Source organism: Hibiscus syriacus, unplaced genomic scaffold (assembly GCF_006381635.1).
Source record: "Hibiscus syriacus cultivar Baekdansim isolate YM2019G1 unplaced genomic scaffold, ASM638163v2 tig00110847_pilon, whole genome shotgun sequence".
NCBI classification, from domain to species: Eukaryota; Viridiplantae; Streptophyta; class Magnoliopsida; order Malvales; family Malvaceae; genus Hibiscus; species Hibiscus syriacus.
In genome coordinates, this window is record NW_024062888.1 from 1,719,819 (window position 1) to 1,729,045 (window position 9,227).

Sequence of the window (9,227 nt, forward strand, 5' to 3'; positions counted from 1 at the left end):
ACATAATGTTAAATATATTTAAAAAATAATTTGATTAAACAAAATGAAATTACATGAATAGTTAAATGACTAAATATCGCTTATCCAGCAAAATTTTGGACCCATATTTTTTTGCCCTTTGGTAATTGGTGCTTTATAATGTATCCTTCCCCCTTCAATTTTCTAAGCAACTCCATCACCTCTCTTATAAAAGCCCCCATAATCTCCGGTTTCAGCATCCATCTTTGTAGAAAATCATCAGGAACGAAAGAAAAAAAAAAACATTTTATTCACTCAATTTTCCTTAGTTTTTGCATGGCTGTGAGGTTATTGTCACATGAGTTGTCTGACCTGTGTCTTGGGAAGCCAGCACTGAGGTCACTTTCTCTAACATACACCATTGCTGAAGCACTCCAGGTCTTCAACACCTCCGATGATAACTTTCTTAGTGTCTGGAGTTGTGAACACAAACCCAGAACCAGTCAAAAGACGTCTGATTTGATGATGACGAGTTTCGATGTGTAGGCAAAATTTGCATCGTGGATGTGATTTGTTTCTTTGCAGATGAAAATTTGGTGTCACCTTCTGTTGCTTTGAAGCAGCCTGTTTCTGCTCTTTTGCCTAAGATCCTGCCCTTGTTTTGCATGTGGAACCCTCTTGCGGGTACACATAATTTCTGGATAAAAGTTTGTTGTCAGACTGCAAATTCATGTTTAGTAATCAGAAATGTTTAGTATTTTCAATTTCGTTTTTCAGCTTGTTGGAAGCCATTGATCTTATACTAGAAGGAGCTCAAAACCTTGTGGTACCAATCAAAACGAAGCTGAGCAACAAGAGATCAAAGCAGCAGCAGAAGCCTTCACTTACAGTCACTAACCACAAAGGCCGTGAATTTTGCTGGTTAACGCAAGAAGATGTTATCAGATTCCTACTAAGCTCAATTGGTTTATTTTCACCGATCCCCGCTTTATCCATCGACACACTTAACATCATAAGCCCCGACACGCTCACCGTCGAGTACCACTCGCCTGCCTCTGCCGCCGTTGGAGCCATCTCTCGAGCCTTGGTGGAGCAAACCTCAGTGGCCGTCGTCGACAGCGAGGGAGCCTTGATAGGCGAGATTTCACCCTTCACCTTGGCCTGCTGTGACGAGACTGTGGCGGCAGCGGTCAAGACGTTGTCGTCCGGGACCTAATGTCTTACATCGACTGCGGAGGTCCCCCGGAGGAGCTTGTCAAGGTTTTTTCTAGAAAGCTGGAGGAGGAAAACCTGATGGGGATGCTTCAACACTTCGCTGTTTCAATGTCCAGTGGTGGTTTCTCGTCTGCATCCTCTTCATCCGACGAGGAATACTCTATGGCGACTCCGGTTTCACCGTTGCCGAGGCCCGGGAGGCTAAGCAGGTCGATGAGTCACTCGGTCAGGATGGTGAGAAGATCCGAGGCAATCGTTTGCCATCCCAAGAGCTCACTTGTTGCAGTGATGATCCAAGCCCTTGCTCACAGGGTGAACTATGTTTGGGTCATAGAGGATGATAGCTTGGTTGGGATTGTCACATTTTCTGATATGTTAAAAGTTTTCCGGGAAAATTTTGAAACCATGGTCTGAGAATATGATCATCTTTTTGTTTCTGATGATTTTTGTTGATGCTGACAGGCAGAGGAAAGAATAAAGAAATTTGTGATATTTGATCATTTTGGTTTTTTGTTATTGTCATATCTCATTGTGTGATTTTGCAAGTCTTTTTTTTTTATTCTAATCTTTATCTTTTTTTAAGATGATCAAACAACAAAAAGTAAGATGCAAAAGGATTTTGCATTTACTCTATGATCTGGTTCAAGATTCTTCTCATGTGTGTTATAAGTTTATTCATGCAACCATGTGAGTATGTGACATGTACTCATACTATCCATATTCGAATATCAACAAATCTGATATTCGAATATCAACAAATCTGATATTCGAATATCAATATCTGCAATCAATTTCAGATATTTACTATGAAAAAAGGGAGTAACCTTAAAAAGAGTGAATTAGAAGATGAAAATGAACAAGTGAGCAGAAATGGGCTTGGTTTACTGGTTTCATATTTCCAAAAGACTTTGAGTGGAAGAGTTAGAGTAATTTTCCATGATGATAGCTCATGAAGGTGCCTGCAGTCTGCAGATATATGAAGAAAAGAAGATATAAATTGGCCTTACTTTATGAAGCAGCATATGCTGGCAGTTTATGGGCAATGGGTTCAGATCATGTTTCAAACCGTGTCAATGGTGGGAAACTGGGAAAGAAAAAGGCATGCTAATCTTGACATTTGCTATCAAAGATATATATATATATATATACACACGCAGGGTCGGACCACGATAAATCTTTTAATGATTAAAGATTCCCCACTGCCTTCAATTGAGCTGCTTCATATCTAAAACCTTATTCTTGTAATATTATTTAGGAATCTAATTATGATTGATTAACTAGTAATTCGCCTTGATAGGCGTATTCGCTTATTTAGTGTGAACTTGAAATAGAATAATAGTCTTGGTGCCAACCAAAAGTGAGCACAAACTGATTGTTTCAACTAGTATTACCAGCTAGAATAATATTTTGGTACCAACCAAAACCTCATGTAATATATACATACATACATACGTACAACTTTTTTTTACATGTGTAAATAAACATCTATGGAGCTGAAAGTTATCACCAGAAACAATCAGACAAGTCAAACCAGGGTAAAAATGCTGAAATATGAAGCATCTCCACTGTTGTTAAGATGGGGTTGTGTTATATTGATCTTATAGATAGCTACTTCCCTTGGACTCTGACTAATACGGTTGAAGGTTTAGGTTGCAGTTTTGAGTCATGGTCTGTGCCCAAGACAGCGACAGAACTCGAGTGCGACTGTCTGGGACTAAGACTTGTGCAGGTAGCAGATCCATGACATTTCCATGCCCGTGACTGTTCCATGTTTTTTATGGTGGCCCTAAGGATGTAGGTAAATTTTTCACAATCTAAGGGAAGAACATAACTGCTGCTCTTTTCAGGTTTTGGATACTATCATTTAAAGCATCTGTAATCATGGGAACCTGAGATATGGTCCGGAAGGACAATGTACATGTGGCAAAAGATCAACAAATTATAATTCCTACATCACGATAAACTTTGATTGGTTGAGAAATACTATTTTAACTTTAATGCGTTTGAGTATTGTTGATGGGAATAGAATAGTTTTGTCGGTAGTTGGCAGTTCATCCATTCTGATTTGAGCGGATAATAGGTGAAAGATCGAGTGTTGGCTGTTTTCTGCTACCAGAGGATGCTAAAGATATCATGAAGAAGAAGATGACTTGTCTAGATAAGTGTTTCAAGAGAAGAAGTCCTCCACTCAATTGGGCTAAGGGATATGTATAATGATCCTAATTGGTTGTGTCGGGTATAAGATAATGATGGTTATTAGAGGTTGATGAGCTAGACAAACAGATTTGATCGTCAGATTTGTCCAAATTCTGATAGGAAAATAGTTTCCACCAATAATCTCATCATATTTGTCTTCTCAGCATAACCCTGGTTGCATAGGGACTGCAAAATGGTAGTATGCCACATCTAGCAAGTTCTCATTATCAATGCAGCTTGTGCTTTTTATTTTGTTTACAGAAAATATTAACATGAAAAGGATTGATAACTGATAGACCTACTTAAACACCAAAACAACCCTTGCCCCCAGATTTTGTTTCATGTAAAGCTAATTTTGTGGTCAACAAAAGTGTAAAAACCAGGTTAACTCTCCTGGAAATTTGTTTCCTAGACTTGGCTATACTTCTCATATTTTCTAAAATCTTCCATATATTCGAAGAATTACACTATCCTTGAAATATTGTGCAAAGTGTGGATTATGGTGAAATTGAGATTCAAGGTTTCATGTTTTCATTTGATTGAACTTCAAATATTGCAGCAGATTAGTATGACAAATAATACCTATCAATTTAACTGTTAGACATTGGGATTTGACTAGCAAGTAGTAAATTGTGACTAGAATTTCAAAATCACAGAGGTGAGACCTGCAAGTGTCACATAATCTGAGCTTCACTTATTCAATCATTCGTTCAGTGTATGGCAAAATAGCTGTAAGAATGCAGGTGACATAACCTCTCTAGCTATAGTGACGGCTACATGCAATTCAATTCAATCATGCATGGAAAATTCATAATTGCATGCACTGTAGATCTTGAATTCATAACGGAGGTTATGAATATTTGCAAAATGCAAGACAAGAAAATAGCAGTAAAGATCAAAGCAATCTTACGAACTGGAATAAGTAGACTTAACAAGAAGGGTAGAAGCAGGGAAAGCAACTATCACGGCCTACATATTCAACTTTATAAAAATAGAATAGTTAGTATCCAGAATGCGCAGTTAAATTTCATATATAATTATACAATAATTGTTATGAGGGGAAAACGGTGTTTCACCTCTTAAATGGGAACACAACACACACACTAACCTCCATAAAAGCAAATGCAATTCATTGCATTTCATCTGCTTTCTAAAGAAGAGTTGCTTCGTCTTCCATTTCATGAATAAAAATCTCAGTAGGTTCAAGACAGCCTCTCAATGTGTCATGACCAAGTTGTGCTCGCTCATTGTCCCAAATCCGAACATCCTCCCCCGCTGAGTTACCACCACAGTGTGGTACAGACCTGTGCTAACCTGCGAAACACGATGACCTCTCAAGCAATCAAGGATTCTAGGTCTCATAATTTTGTCAGATACACCCCTATCCGGAAACCCCAGGCTGCCAAATCCCATCCACCCAAAGCCATAAACGGCACCACCATCAACCAGAACAAATGTTTTCCTCTTTCTTGCACAAACCTACATCAAATTGAACTGTCACCATTCAATCATACAAGCTAAGCATGTATTTTGATTACTAAAACCAATAGGGTTCTTTTTCTTTCTTCCCCAGATAATTGAAGTTATAGGAATTGAATGTGATCACTAAAAGTCCAACACTACCAAATGACCATTGGTGTTGGTAAATCAAATGAATTCTTCTAGTCTAGTGACAAATATCGTCATGACATGAATATATAGGCTAGAGACTACAAGCATCAACATTAACTTCAATATGCTTATAGGACTATCGGCAAACTTTGCTACGTACTTACAATTAAATATTATCAGCACATAGATAGAATAGAAGTCCAATTCTTGAATTCATAATAGAACACTGTTCTCAATTTTGATATAGGTCTTCTGCACAAGTAGAGTTAAATAGTATATTCTGATTCACCCAAACATATTACTCCATAAGTAACGCTATAATGGTGGATAAGGCTAACCTGCACAGCAAGCTGACTCTTAAGGCTGACCAAGTGTTGTGGAAGAGTCTTATCGATCTCATCCCCATGGCCTAATTCACCACAGTATCCTTTTCCCCAGGTATACACCTACAACAAACACAAAAAATTGTAAAACCATAAAAAACAAGCATAATAAACAACTTCAAAGTTCAACTCAAATGCAGAGACTCACATATCCACTTGAATCAACTGCCACAACATGCTCATCACCAGCAGAGACACTAAGAACATGAATACCCTTTCTCTTAAATGTCTGGATTGCACGTGGATGGAATTCATTTTGCTGTTCCCCATGGCCAAGGCAAAAGTTAGAACCAGAGCCAAAGGAGTAGACTACTCCATTGTCAGTTACCGCTAAAACATAGCTTGGGCCAGCAGCAATCTGAACTATAGTGCCAACTCTCTCAAGTAGTTCAACCATTTTGGGGCTCGGTCGGTCTTGAGAGTCACCATGACCCAGCTGCCCATGTATGTTAGTTCCACATGTATAAACATGCCCTTGCCTTGTAAGAAATACAGTGAAATTCAGTCCAGCAGCTACCTGAAACCATGGTAAAAGAAGATACATCAAATTCTTACTAAATTCTCGCCATGACAATAATAATGGTCCAACTTCAAATCAACTCATCAGATTATACTAAATTTTAGCTTTATTGCAAAGATTCTCTCTGCTCTGACAATAAACATTAAATGAAGACTTAATATATCACAAGCATTGGGTTTTGATGGCTTAAACCTTTATCACCATCGAACATAAACAATATTTTTGATTTCTTCTGAACTATATGTTAAGTCATACTTGATAGGGCTTATGGCAATTATCAGCTTATGGAACTCGATAGTTATAGTGATGACAGAATACGGCTGGTAGCAAAAACGGAAGGCTTTCACTGTCATGAAATTTTACTATCTCCTCCTCAAATGACGCTGGGGAAGGTAACAAAGATAACAGAGCATCAATGATAAAAGCAACAAAAAATACAACCAATAAATAAGATACTAATATAAACATAGAGAGAACTTTAGGATCCACTTATTGAAGAAAATATAGTACAAGATGCTAAAACTATCAAGCAAAACTATTCTTACACGTTACACCATATAATGAGGATGATATACACCATACCTGTTTACAAGGAATTCCTTTCATGGCTTCAACAAGCCTTGGTCTAAAGATGGGGGCGGCTTGTATCTCTGTGCCCACAACAATAGGATGAATTGTCTCCACATGTAAAAACCTGCACAAGTTACTGGTGCCACCATGAATATGGAAATCACTTGGTAAAACAATCACAAACATACTTAAATGTTGGAAAAAGAAGCATGCATGCACAAATCTGTGACCACAAAGTAAAGTGGGTGAAAAACATAAAAAAAATTTGCTGAATCGTTGGAACTTTATATACATTGAAAAGCAAGGATCAGTTAGAAATGCATAACTGAGGCATATGAGCAAATAGGTTATAGTGCTGCATAATAATCAAGTAACATGAGCTTTGGTTCACCATGCCAAGCCAGATTAAAACTCATCTGAGTTCATTCAACAAAGCTTTAGAGTTTGACTCAAATCTGCCAATTTCAAGCATTTCACCAGAGCAAACTAAGTACAACAAAAGGCCTGCTCGACTATTCAGTCATCAGAGCCATCGGTGCAGGCTCATAGATGGTTATTCATACTCTAAAAAGCTAAATATAACCAAATCAGATTTGCAAGTCATAACTTTATACATTTTTCTTTCTAGGCTAGGTTCAGTTTGCTTCTGGCCAGAATTTAATATATGATGACCATATAGAGGTTGCAACATTACAAGCCTTTTTATCTAAAATTCCAAGAAAATGTTATCTAGGGTCCACATTTAATAAACTCATCATCAAATTTAGTTGAACCAAGTTATTAGGAATTTATCCCTCCATCAGTTAATAGACAAAAAAAATTACCCTGGTTAAAGAAATAAGGAACATAGGGGTTATGAATATCAGACTTTATAACGTATTCACAACATAGTGATGTTATCAACATTCACAGTAAGGTAATATTTGTTTTTTTTTCATAAGTGGGTGAGACAAAAATTTAAAACCACATCGAGCACCAACATGCATATCCAATTACAAAGAATTGACATCAGCTGTTAGGAAAATAAAATATTGGCTTGCTTACAAAATGCACCCTGAGTTTGCTATTGGCCAACTTAAAAAACAAAGCAAACTGAAATAAGGTAAGTAACAAACCTCTCCAGATCGCAAAACGAATGCAGCATGATTCTGAGAAGCTGACACCTGGATCACATTAGCTGGAGAAGGGAAGTTAATCCTTGTAAACACTACACATTGTGTTGTTTCAGGACCATGTCCGAGGACACCACACAAACTGGAACCACAAGAGTACACTGATGAGTTCCTAATTAGCAACGTGTGATACCTTCCTGTTGTTATCTGCATCTGGTAAACCAAACTGATTATACTTATAAGTGTCGAGCCACAAGTCTTTTGATGGGAATACAGGATCTATAATAGGTAGAGACAAAAACACACAAGCTTTAAACATGCTATCAACATGAAAAAAGGAACATTATAATGAACTACCAACCCACCATGCTAAAACAAGGCCAAAACGCAACCAAACTAAATACTGAATAACCCACTATGAAAGAAGGGTAGAGTTCAGCTTAATTTCAACCGATATGTAAATTAAACATCAATTTAACCGTTTCTTTTTTATACTTTTGTTACTTCAAAAATTGCTTTAAACCAATTTGTTAACCAATTAAATCATGATTACTCCATATAAAACTAAAACCAGGCATCTCATCATTCAGAAAAACTAAGACTTAACTTTAAATTCCTTTAGAACTACCAGTTCCTTTTATACCCAAGCACGCTAACAAAAGCGAGCCATAAGAATCCAAACAGAACTAAATCAGAACTGTATTCTGAACCATTTCAAGTTAACAGACAAATATCAAAGTACACAAATTTGATAATTCTAAAAGCAGCTATAATAATAATAATAATAATAATAAATGATGATAATTAAAAAAAAATAGTTACGTTGCCTGCAGAGGTTTGGACCATGTCCGAAGATTGCTCCACTGATTGCAAAAACCTCAAAACTCGCTTCCAATTCCCACCACACCGTTCAAAAACGCCCCTTTGATTACTATAACTCATCCCGATATAAGTTTCATTCGTCGTACATAGTTGAAACGCCGCTAAATCAACCAGCGACCTGCATTTCGTCGGATAAACACCGTGACTCCCTCCGAATGTTCTTGAAGTTAGTTCCAGCGACGCTAGGTCAACGGCTCTTAACCGTTTACCGGACGTCAAAATCTCCAAAATCAGATGCGACGGTAAATCATCAATAGGAAATGATCTGTTACGATCAGCCATTGAAAATTTTGATTCTCTTTAAATAAAGTGGAAACGTAACTGATTTAGGGTTTTGATCAAAGCAAGAGAAAGAAAAAAGAAAAAAAAATCAAATTTTGAGGCGAAATCTTAAGCAATTAAAGCAGATAATAAAGAAAGCATCGGAAGGGAGGAGAATTGAGAGATTCAATTGCGATTGATGCTTTGATTGGAAACTAATCATCAGATGGGATGGATCGGATCACTGTCGATTTTTGTTGTTAGAGAGAGAGAAATTTGGAAACTTTTTAATAAGAAAATATGTGAAGAAAAATGGGAATTGAAAGAAGAAGATTATCAGAATTATAAAGGTTTGAAATTGGATTAAAAACACAAGGAGGGGAAATGGAAGCAATCAGTGAAGATCAACTACAACCGACACACTGATTTCTCTTGTTTGCTTTTTGCTTTCTTTTTTACGAAGAAAATGGAAGTGGAAATTTAACCAGGAACTTTTTTAGAGTACCATTTTGTAAAATA

At 37.1% G+C, this 9,227-nt stretch overlaps 2 pseudogenes; one reads left to right on the forward strand and one right to left on the reverse strand.

Annotated features, from left to right (window-relative positions):
* Positions 1 to 279: 279 nt before the first annotated feature.
* On the forward strand, positions 280 to 1,587 carry LOC120143378 (annotated as a pseudogene).
* Positions 1,588 to 4,310: 2,723 nt separating this feature from the next.
* On the reverse strand, positions 4,311 to 8,991 carry LOC120143342 (annotated as a pseudogene).
* Positions 8,992 to 9,227: the final 236 nt, after the last annotated feature.